Genomic DNA, 12,554 nt, shown 5'->3' on the forward strand with positions numbered 1-12,554 from the left:
GTGAAAACACAAGATACAGAAACAATGCAGAGCCATCAAAACTAGATATAATATTTACAACGGAACCTGAAATAGTGGACAAAGTCCACTACAAGACACTAATTGGAAAGAGTGACCATGTACTCATCGAAACTGTACTAAAGGAAGAAATAGAGATGAAGAGGAGCAAAAAGCATAGGAAAGGAAGATTGATGTACAACAAAACAGACTTTTCAAAACTAAAGACGTTCTTCCAGAATGCAAACTGGGAATAATTCTATATGGAAGAGACAACAGTGGAAGAGAAATGGAACATACTGTTGGATAATTACAATGAAGGGGTAAACAGGCATGTACCAAGACAAAAGCGAGAGAGTACATTAAATGTTGGTTCAACAAAAGATGCAGTGAGGCAAAAGGCAGAAGGGACAAAACTTGGAAAACGTGGAGAAAAGACAAAAAACAAAGCAAATGGCAAATTTATATAAACTATAGAAATGAGTACGTTAATGTGAGAAGAGAGGAGAAAGGGAACCATGAGAAGGATATCATAGATAAATGCAAAGATCAGCCCAAGCTATTCTACCGGTATGTAAATGGTAAACTTAAAACCAAACAGGAACTAGTGAAACTACGCCAAGGAAATATAGAATACACAGAAGAATTAGAGATGGCCGAAATCATGAACAACCACTTTAAATCTGTCTTCACCAGAGAGAAAATACAAAATTGGGACGTAGATAATAACAAACATTCTCCCCACATGAGTGAATTTACAACATCACAAAAAGAAATATCAGAACACCTATCAAAATTGGACGTCAGAAAATCACATGGCCCGGTTGGAATTGTAAATTGAATTCTAAAAGAATGCAAAGAAGAGCTAACGGACAAAATACACATCATAATAAATAGCTCACTCAAGGAAGGAAAGATACCTTATGACTGGAAAAATGCTAACATTTTACCAATATATAAAGGAGGAAACAAGGAAGAACCCACCAACTATAGACCAGTATCACTAACAAGCACTATAGCCAAAATTTGTGAGAAAATCATCAATAATAGGTGGGTAAAACACCTGGAAGATAACAACATATTAAAACCAAGACAATTCGGGTTCAGACAAGGTAGATCATGCAACACAAACTTGATATGCTTCTACTCAAGACTAATAGACATAGTGCAAGAAAGAAACGGATGGGCTGATTGTGCATTCCTAGACTTGCAAAAAGCATTTGACAAAGTACCACACAGAAAACTACTAAAAAAAACTGGAACACATAGGAGGAATACGAGGGAACCTACTAAAATGGATGGAGGACTTCCTGACTGGAAGAAAGATGAGAGTAGTACTCAGAGAAAAATATTCAGATTGGAAAGAGGTGATCAGTGGAGTACCGCAAGGATCTGTACTGGCTCCAATAATGTTTGCTATCTATATGAATGATATGGACGAGGGCGTGAACTGTTACATGAGCTTCTTTGCTGATGACGCCAAACTGTTAAGGAAAGTAGAAACTGATAAGGACTGTGAAGCACTGCAAGAAGATCTGAATAGGGTATGGAACTGGAGTCAGAAATGGGAAGTGGATTTTAATACTAAGAAGTGTAGCATAATGGAGTTTGGAAAAAGCAAAAACAGAATATCAAGAAAATATACAATTGGAACCAAGGAAGTAAAGAAAGTAGGATCCGAAAAAGACGGGAGTTATTATCACAAACGACTTGTCCTATGATACACAGATTAACAAAATTGTCGGGGAGACTTACAACTTGCTAAGATCAATAAAAGTGGCTTTTGCTTACCTGGACGAAGACATGATAAAAAAATATTGGTTACATTGATAAGGCCTAGAATAGAGTATGCGGCGACATTGTGGTCCCCCAGTACCAAAAAGGACATAAAGAAAATAGAAAGAATCCAAGGAGCAGCTACAAAAATGGCACCTGCACTTGCAAACCTATCATACGAGGAGAGATTGGCTAAACTGGAGCTACCGACACTGGAGCAAAGAAGAGAGAGAGGAGACCTACTGACCATCTACAGAATCATGAAAGGCACAGAGATACTTGATAGAGAAGAATTACTAAACTGGGACAAGAGAAACACAAGAGGACATGGAAGGAAATTAAGAAAACATAGCTATAGAAGAGAACTGAGGAAAAACAGTTTTCCACATAGAGTTTTAGACACTTGGAACAAACTGGATAATGAAATAGTAAGCGCAAAAATCATTCACGAGTTTAAAAGCGAACTAGACACTGAGAGATACAATGGCGGGACAACACGAGCATAGCTCCCCTTCCCGCAAAATACTAGGTAAATACACACACACACACACACACACGCACACGCACACATCCCCTGAAAGAACTTAAAACTGACCGAGGAAAAAAAGATTATGCAGATCTCATAGTCTACACTGGTGGGTCACAACGCGTGGACCATAATGAACTCCCCCAGTGGACCAGAGTCTCGCAGTGTGATCCACAGACGTAAACCTGGTAAGAGTTATGGGATGCAACACGACTAATTTGAGTCAAATTCAGTCTTCTGAGGTTAATGAACAGCAGTGTATAAGTATGGGGGAACTTGTGAAAACACATTGAGCACCCTTTGTTATCGCACAACTAGAAAATATAAATAAATAAATAAATGAATAAATTAATAAGAATAGAATAAAATTAAGTATATATTATTTTTTTATATATATATATATATATATATATATATATATATATATATATATATGCAGAAATCACTTGAGTGCGTGACCGAGCGCTTTCGTATATAGGATAGACGAAAGCGCTCGGTCTCCTTTCTGTTATTTTCCTATTGTTTTTTCTTCATATATGTGTTATATATATATATATATATATATATATATATATATATATATAGATATATATATATATTATTTTAATGTAATCTGACAAGCGAAAATTGACTCGTTAGCTCCTAGATCAATTTTTTTGAGGTCAATAAAAATAATCTGGCGTTAGAAACCAGAACGAAATTAGAATTGAGAATCACAGGAATTGGTAGGGAAAGTTGCAGCATCAATCGCCCTTAACCGCAAGCCTCAATTCTGAAGTGGCAAATCACGGAGTCACCTTTTTTTTTTTTTGCTCATGCAAGATGATTATATACAGATACAAGGCTTACTTTTAGATACGGTTACGCTAGTCAACGGAATGGAAGGATCCCAACAGATTACATTGAATTTCGTTCAAGGTTGGAGTGTGAAGTTACGCTCCAACCTTGGACGAAATCCAATTGAGTCTTTGGAATCCAATCATTCCGTTGACTAGTGTAACTGTACCTTTAGACAAAATAACATGATAAAGAATACTGCCAATGTCACTGAACTAATAACAATATAGGAATTTTGTCTATTATAAAACCAAAGGATTTTATTCAGCTGAGGGCTAGCCCAACGACGCCCAAGCAACATGTGTCGATTTGGTGTCTTATGGCTCCTGCTGGCCTGCAACTAAAAGCTTCTTTTAGCCCAAGTGAAAATGCTCCAGCCTCGCGAGGCTTATTCGAAAAGCCCGAAATTTCTTTGCAAAGAACAAATGATCGTTTTTCTTGATCGTTTTCCTTGTGGTTTGCCCAATTATATCATCTTATTATGAAGCCCAATCATAAAGCCCAAAAAACTTGCACATCAAGACTTCAATGTCTTTTTTCGCTTCGAGTCTGTCCATTTACTAAGCCCATTCCAAAAAGCCCATAATCAATCTTCAGAGCCTATAAGGTCTTTGTAATGACCTTTTGACATCAACTTTGGCTCGTACGTCGGAAGCCTGTTGGAAAAAGCCCATGATTTTCTCCTGGAGGACCGTATGGTCTCTTCAGTGACCTTTTGGCCCTTTTTCTTAGCCCGTTTGAAAAAGGCCGTAAGTTCTTCAATGTCCATAAAGGTCTTGACAAAGACTTGTCGGGTGCCCGGGCCATGGCGTCGTGTTGAAGGGACTTTGAGTCTTTGTCCGCAAGAGTTCGGGGAGCGCCAGTCACTGCATGGCTTGCCAAGCCATTCATCGAAGGGACGTTCTTCGGTGGCGTCTTATCCCCAGGAGGGACAGCTTTCTTCTGAGCCCAAAAGTAAAAATCTTCTTCCCCCAACTTCCTTCCTCTTCCGCGGGGCATGACCACTCCTGGGCACAAGCTTCCTCACGACACAGATTGATAGTGTAACAAAGAATGACAGTAGAACAGTAGTAGTAGTAGTAGTATATGTATCATTATATATGTATGAATTATTATTATTATTATTATTATTATTATTATTATTATTATTATTATTATTATTATTATTATTATTATTATTATTATTATTATTATTATTATCATCATCATCATCATTAGTATTGTTATTGTTGTTGTTGTTGTTGTTGTTGTTGTTGTTGTGGTTGTCATTGGTATTATTACTATCACACAAGTGGACAAGATACAGGGATGACCCGTCATCCAGGAGGTGCCAAGATAAGAGGGAGGGAAGAGGGTAGGGGGGAGTGGAGTATGTAGTGGATGGAATGCGTGGGAGTGGTTTCTATGCCTTTGTCTTTTGGCTATCTCCCGTGTAAGAGGGAAAAAGCCTTTGGTATATATATATGTATATATATATATTTATATGTATGTATATATATATATATATATATATATATATATATGTATATATATATATATATATATATATATATATATGAGTGGCAGGGTGGTGAAATAAACACCGAGAACCGTTGAAGTTTTATTAACTGACGTTTCGCTCTTAACAGAGCTTCTTCAGAGTGTACAAACATAATCGGGAAATCAACAGTTATATATCTTACATCATTCCGTGTTCCTGCCTTAACCCACCCCCTCCCTCCCTCTCGTACCCTTCAGCTCCTGTAAGATCATCCAGCCGGACATTTTGGACAGCTTAATAAAACTATCACGATGGTTATAGCAGGGCTGGGATGCTATAAAAGCTGCTTCTACTATTTTTTTTTTTTCTTGTCTTATCCTTGTTTTGATATTTCCACTCCGCCCCAGTTAGGTAAATGTCCGTATTCCTACGCATGAATCACCAGGGCGTTTGATGTTCGGTGGGCCCTCAGGTCGCTCTTGTGCTCATATGTCCGCGTGTGTATGCCTCTTCTTGTCTCCCCAAAGTAGTTTAGGTCACAGCCACCACATGGGATTCTGTAAACCATGCTGTTGTTATTATGTTCATTTCTACTCTTACCTCTCACTACTTCACCTATCTTCGTACTGGATGTACTGGCGATGTTCAGCCCTGCTCTGCGGAGCAAATGTCCTAACTCTTCTGTGTGCTTGGAGTTGGGAACTACAATGAAGCCACCTTCCTTAGTCTCCTTTTTCTCATCATTTCTTTTTTCCGTTATTTTAAGAGCTATTTTCTTCCAACTATGGAGTAACCCTTCTGGATATTTTAGTCCTGAGAACACTTTAACAATATATTTGATTTCTCTGACAATATATTCTTCACTACATACCCGGAACGCTCTGAGAAAAAATCCAATTATTACTCCTCTCTTTATCCTTTCACTATGTGCTGAAAAGTAGTGGATGAGGTCATTTTTGTTGGTAGCTTTTCTGTGAACCGAGAAACCCACCGTGCCGTTATCCTTCCTCCAAATTAATACATCCAAGAAAGGTAACGTTTGATCCACCTCGTGTTCTACTGTGAACTGAATATCCCTGTTTACCATGTTCAGCCTATTAAGTTTGGTGGTGAAATTGGTTTTCTCCAGGGCAATGACTAGGACGTCGTCTACATATGGGTCCCTCTTCCCATATTTTTTATAAAATGATCTCTCTCCAAAATTTCCATGTATAATGATGCAAGGACTGCACTGAGTGGACTCCCCATTGCCAGACCACGTATCTGACAATATTCCTCATCCTGGAACATGAACGGTCCGAATCTGATACACAGAGAGACTAATTCCAAAAAATCATTTCTTCCCACTGGTAAATCCTGGTCATCTATATTACCGATGGCTTCCTTGGCTGCTGTTAGTGCCCCCTCTGCGCAAACATTTGTGAACAAAGCAGTTACATCGTAACTTATCATGACTCTCTGTGAGAAATCCACATTACTGAGTCTCGTGATTAGGTCACTTGAGTCCTTTAAATGGCCACTGCTAAGTGCCCCCAAACATCGAGATAACGGTTTGGCTAAACACTTGGCTAACCTGTGGGGAGCGCTGCCGATACCTGACGTAATGGGTCTCATCGGTATACCCGGCTTGTGTGTCTTTGGTAATCCCCTCATCCTGGGCGGTCTTGGTGCTTCTTCTAACAATCCCACAAGTTTCTTGCCTCTGTTGGTTCGCATTAATATCCTCCTGGCTTCTTTCTTGAACCGTATCCCTTCTCGTTCTGCGTTTCCTAAGGGTTTTTTCTCATACGTGGATGTATCGTTGAGTAAATCCATCATTTTGATGTTGTAGTCTGTCCTGTTTAATATGACAACTCCTCCTCCTTTATCTGCACTCGTGATAACTAAGTCTTCGTCACTTCCTAAATTTCCCAAAGCTATCTTGAAACGCCTAGGGATGCTACATCGATTAAGATTTGCTAAAGCATGGAAACACGTTAACAATCCCTGTTTAAGGGACCGTCAGGTTGCTTTATAAGGGAGCATGTCCTATAACTTTTTGAATCTCTTTGATGAACTTAGGTATAATTACCATTTACATTTGTCTATAATTCCCCTGGGTATTGTATTCCTCACATGTATATATAAAGTGTAGTGAAGATATAATGAAGTTATAATGAAGTTTAATGAAGCTGTAATTAATCATATGGAAATCCTTCCACATAATTAAGCTTGGTATATATTGCAAGCTTAGATTCTGGGGAATATTTGTTATATTGTACATTTGACCAAACTTATACCTCTGATTTTTTGTGAAATTTCTTTTCTGAATATTTCAAAGATGCTGCAAAATTCAGGTTTCATAAATAGAAAAAAATAAATAAAATAAAATTTCTTTTATTTTTTAATATAGGAAATAAAGAGCATAATTTTATCTTTCAAATGAAACAAAAATGACAAAAATCCATCAAGAACAACCGAAGAAATAACAACAAAAAGAACAAAAATATTAAATGTACATGAGAAGGCATTTAAATTTTGCGCGACATTTTTAAAAGGCCCCAGCCCCATAGTCCCCGCTTTTGGTCACGTTACCACTTTTACTTTTCACTTTTTTTCTCCTCTCGTTTCTTGTCTCTTCTTTCGAGGGCAGACTTATGAATATGGGTGTAGGGTTCTTCAAGAAGAGGAACAACAAATCCTTCTTTATAACCAACATTGTTGGATGCTGTCCTCTTCGTTTGTTTGTTTTTTTCCTTCTCGTTTCCTCATCTGGCACGCAAGGGCCTTCACTGCATTCTTCCTCCTTGCTCGCTGGCTTTTCGTCAATCTTGCCATGATTACCGCAAGAAATTACAGTGAGGAATCAAAAATATGAAGCACGGTGAGAGCTTCAAAAGAACGTGACCTTACTTTGACGTTTGGATGGGTACTGATGCCCTGATGTGTGCTATTTCTGGATCTACGCTTGTGGGAGGAGTTGCTAAATACCTCCATAAACACAATTCCGTAGCAAAAAACAAAATAGCTATAGAAAAAATTAACGCTATTCCAATATACAGAATATTTGATACGCAATGGGTTTGCCAGAGGTTGCCAATAATTTATCTATTTTATTCTGTATAAAAAGATAGAAACGAAATACAGCTCTATAACTTTGTAGGAGTGTTGCCAACATCATAGAGATTCTTTTTAAATGTTTTCCTAAAATTCGTTCATGTACCAGATTTTTTCGAATAATTGCCCCTGACGAACCCTTAAAACCTTTCTCTACATCACTGTCATCCCATCTATAGTTTTTATTTATAAAATCAGAAAAAACTTTTGTTACTCACACCGGTATCGAACTTAAGACCGAGTGAAAGGGCTTGTTTTTCAGTGTCAGATAGTTGTCGGTTTGAAAGATTCACTATGAGATCAGCATTGCCCACTTCATTCCAATCACTTTGTTTACAGAGTAACTCCAATTTCTTTTTCAGTCTCACACTTTGCACTGATTTCTCGGTATCAAGTTTGCGCAGAAGGAATGATGGTAAACGTACCTGGCTGGTGCTGGCTCGTAGATTTTCAACTTCGTTACTCAGGTCCTCACAGGCCTCGGATAGAAACATTTCTGCACTGTTACTAAAAGGGACTCCTTCCTTCCTGAGCTGTTTTGGCGCTTCCCTAGGTAGAACTTTCTCATCTATGCAGTCTTGTAGGGAACGCCTGCGAAGTATACAGCTGTTGATTTTCCGTTTTGCACGAAACTCCCTCCATAAGATTCCCGGTATCTCACCACCACTCGACATGTTGAGGAATGGACGACAAAATGAGTGGCAGGGTGGTGAGATAAACACCGAGAACCGTTGAAGTTTTATTAACTGACGTTTCGCTCTTAACAGAGCTTCTTCAGAGTGTACAAACATAATCGGGAAATCAACAGTTACATATCTTACATCATTCCGCGTTCCTTCCTTAACCCACCCCGTCCCTCCCTCCCTCTCGTACCCTTCAGCTCCTGTAAGATCATCCAGCCGGACATTTTGGACAGCTTAATTTCTACTCTTACCTCTCACTTCTTCACATATCTTCGTACTGGATGTATTGGCGATCTTCAGCCCTGCTCTGCGGAGCAAATGTCCTAACTCTTCTGTGTGCTTGGAGTTGGGAACTACAATGAAGCCACCTTCCTTAGTCTCCTTTTTCTCATCATTTCTCTTTTCCATTATTTTAAGAGCTATTTGAAGAAAATAGCTCTTAAAATAATGGAAAAGAGAAATGATGAGAAAAAGGAGACTAAGGAAGGTGGCTTCATTGTAGTTCCCAACTCCAAGCACACAGAAGAGTTAGGACATTTGCTCCGCAGAGCAGGGCTGAACATCGTCAGTACATCCAGTACGAAGATAGGTGAAGTAGTGAGAGGTAAGAGTAGAAATGAACATAATAACAACAGCATGGTTTACAGAATCCCATGTGGTGGCTGTGACCTAAACTACTTTGGGGAGACAGGAAGAGGCATACACAAGCGGACATATGAGCACAAGAGCGACCTGAGGGCCCACCGAACATCAAACGCCCTGGTGATTCATGCGGAGGAATACGGACATTTACCTAACTGGGACGAAGTGGAAATATTAAAACAAGGATTAGACAAGAAAAAAAGAAAAATAGTAGAAGCAGCTTTTATAGCATCCCAGCCCTGCTGTAACCATCGTGATAGTTTTATTAAGCTGTCCAAAATGTCCGGCTGGATGATCTTACAGGAGCTGAAGGGTACGAGAGGGAGGGAGGGGGTGGGTTAGGGAAGGAACGCGGAATGATGTAAGATATATAACTGTTGATTTCCCGATTGTTTGTACACTCTGAAGAAGCTCTGTTAAGAGCGAAACGTCAGTTAATAAAACTTCAACGGTTCTCGGTGTTTATCTCACCACCCTGCCACTCATTTTGTCGTCCATTCCTCAATATATATATATATATATATATATATATATATATATATATATATATATATATATATATATATATATATATATATTATTTTAATGTAATCTGACAAGCGAAAATTGACTCGTTAGCTCCTAGATCAATTTCTTTGAGGTCAATAGAAATAATCTGGCGTTAGAAACCAGAACGAAATTAGAATTGAGAACCACAGGAATTGCTAGGGAAAGCTGCAGCATCAATCGCCCTGAACCGCAAGCCTCAATTCTGAAGCGGCAAATCACGGAGTCACTTTTTTTTTTTCATGCAAGATGATTATTTACAGATACAAAGCTTACTTTTAGATACGGTTACGCTAGTCAACGGAATGGTAGGATCCCAACAGATTACATTGAATTTCGTTCAAGGTTGGAGTGTGAAGTTACGCTCCGACCTTGGACGAAGTCCAATTGAATCTTTGGAATCCAACCATTCCGTTGACTAATGTAACTGTACCTTTAGACAAAATAACATGATAAAGAATACTGCCAATGTCACAGAACTAATAACAATGTAGGAGTTTTGTCTAATATAAAAACAAAGGATTTTATTCAGCTGAGGGCTAGCCCAACGACGCCCAAGTAACTTGTGTCGATTTGTTGTCTTATGGCTCCTGCTGGCCTGCAACTAAAAGCTTCTTTTAGCCCAAGTGAAAATGCTCCAGCCTCGCGAGGCTTATTCGAAAAGCCCGAAATTCCTTTCCAAAGAACAAAAGATGGTTTTTCGTGATCGTTTTCCTTGTGGTTTGCCCAATTAGATCATCTTATTATGAAGCCCAATCATAAAGCCCAAAGAACTTGCACATCAAGACTTCAATGTCTTTTTTCGCTTCGAGTCTGTCCATTTACTAAGCCCATTCAAAAAAGCCCATAATCAATCTTCAGAGCCTATAAGGTCTTTGTAATGACCTTTTGACATCAACTTTGGCTTCTTCGTCGGAAGCCTGTTGGAAAAAGCCCCTGATTTTCTCCAGGAGGACCGTATGGTCTCTTCAGTGACCTTTTGGCCCTTTTTCTTAGCCCGTTTGAAAAAGGCCGTAAGTTCTTCAATGTCCATAAAGGTCTTGACAAAGACTTGTCGGGTGCCCGGGCCATGGCGTCGTGTTGAAGGGACTTTGAGTCTTTGTCCGCAAGAGTTCGGGGGAGCGCCAGTCACTGCATGGCTTGCCAAGCCATTCATCGAAGGGACGTTCTTCGGTGGCGTCTTATCCCCAGGAGGGACAGCTTTCTTCTGAGCCCAAAACTAAAAATCTTCCCCCAACTTCCTTCCTCTTCCGCGGGTCAAGACCACTCCTGGGCACAAGCTTCCTCACGACACAGATTGATAGTGTAACAATGACAGTAGAATAGTAGTAGTAGTAGTATAAGTATCATTATATATGTATGAATTATTATTATTATTATTATTATTATTATTATTTTTGTTATTAATTTGATTACTATTATTATTATTATTATTGTTGTTGTTATTGTTGTTGTTATTGTTGTTGTTGCTGTCATTGGTATTAATATTATCAAACACAACTGGACAAGATGCAGGTATGACCCGTCATCCAGGAGGTGCCAAAATAAGAGGGAGGAAAGAGGGTAGGGGGGAGTGGAGTATATAGGGGATGGAATGGGTGGGAGTGGTTTCTATGCCTTTGTCTTTTGGTTACCTCCCGTGTAAGGGGGAAAAAGCCTATGATATATATATATATATGTATATATATGTATATATATATATATATAATATATATATATATATATATATATATATATAACATATATATATATATATGTATATATATATATATATATATAATATATATATATTGCAGATACCACCGGGAAATTGAAAAAAACAGATACCGAACGTTTTCGTCTACTTAGACATTTTCAAAGGTACAAAAAAGCAATACAGAAAGAAACAATAAATACATAAGAAGACAAGGATACTCGGAGAGGTCCCATGTTACATTTTATCACACACAATTTTGTCAGTAATAAAATTGTCCAATTTAGATAAACCCAAACTCAAGTTCATGTCAGAATTAAATAATTTGGTGTATTCCATTAAATTCACAGTAGAGGTTGAAGAAAATAATAAATCACCATTTTTAGATGTAGATATTTACCGATGTGGAAGATGCTTTAAATTTGACGTTTACAGGAAGCCGACCAATGTCCTCTCGTACATTTATTTTTACTCGTATCACAGTCAAAAATCCAAGTTGTCAGTTTTTTCTTCAATGTTCCTGAGAGCTTATAGAATTTGTTCCCCTGAGTTCTTGGATCAAGAGATACAATTCATCTATGACATTGGAGAAAATTTAAAATATCCCAAACAATCTTATTGATAAAAAAAAAAACAAAGCTAGGAAAAGTTTTCTTAAAACATCGCAGGTCAAACCATTTAATTATAAAAATATGTTAAACAATTCCGTACCACGAAAATTTAATCCATCTTCCTAGCATTTTTGAAAAATTTGGTATCCAGATAGTATTCAAAAATAATAATAACATTAAGAGTCTGTTAATTAAAAATTCTCCAAGAAGTAAAGAAGGATGTATTTATAATATACCATGTAAAAACTGTGATTTTATTTATATAGGCCAAACAGGCAAAGGCTTAGAAAAAAGAATAGGCCAACATAAATATAGTATTGAGAACGGGGCAAAGTGTCCAGTGGATTATTTTGTCCACCAAAGGGATTATGGTCATAATATTGACTGGGGAAATTCTAAAATAATTACTTATTGTAATAATTTTATAGAGAGAAATATTATTTAATCTTGTTTTATAAAGAAAAAATTGGAAATAATATGAACTCGAGTTTGGGTTTATTTAAATTGGACAATTTTATTATTGACAAAATTGTGTGTGATAAAATGTAACATGGGACCTCTCCGAGTATCCTTGTCTTCTTATGTACTTATTGTTTCCTTCTGTATTGTTTTTTTTTTGTACCTTTGAAAATGTCTAAAATAGACAAAAACGTTCGGTATCTGTTTT

Source organism: Oratosquilla oratoria, unplaced genomic scaffold, assembly GCF_046742065.1.
Source record: "Oratosquilla oratoria isolate Oo_2021 unplaced genomic scaffold, ASM4674206v1 SCAFFOLD45, whole genome shotgun sequence".
In the NCBI taxonomy this organism is placed as follows: domain Eukaryota; kingdom Metazoa; phylum Arthropoda; class Malacostraca; order Stomatopoda; family Squillidae; genus Oratosquilla; species Oratosquilla oratoria.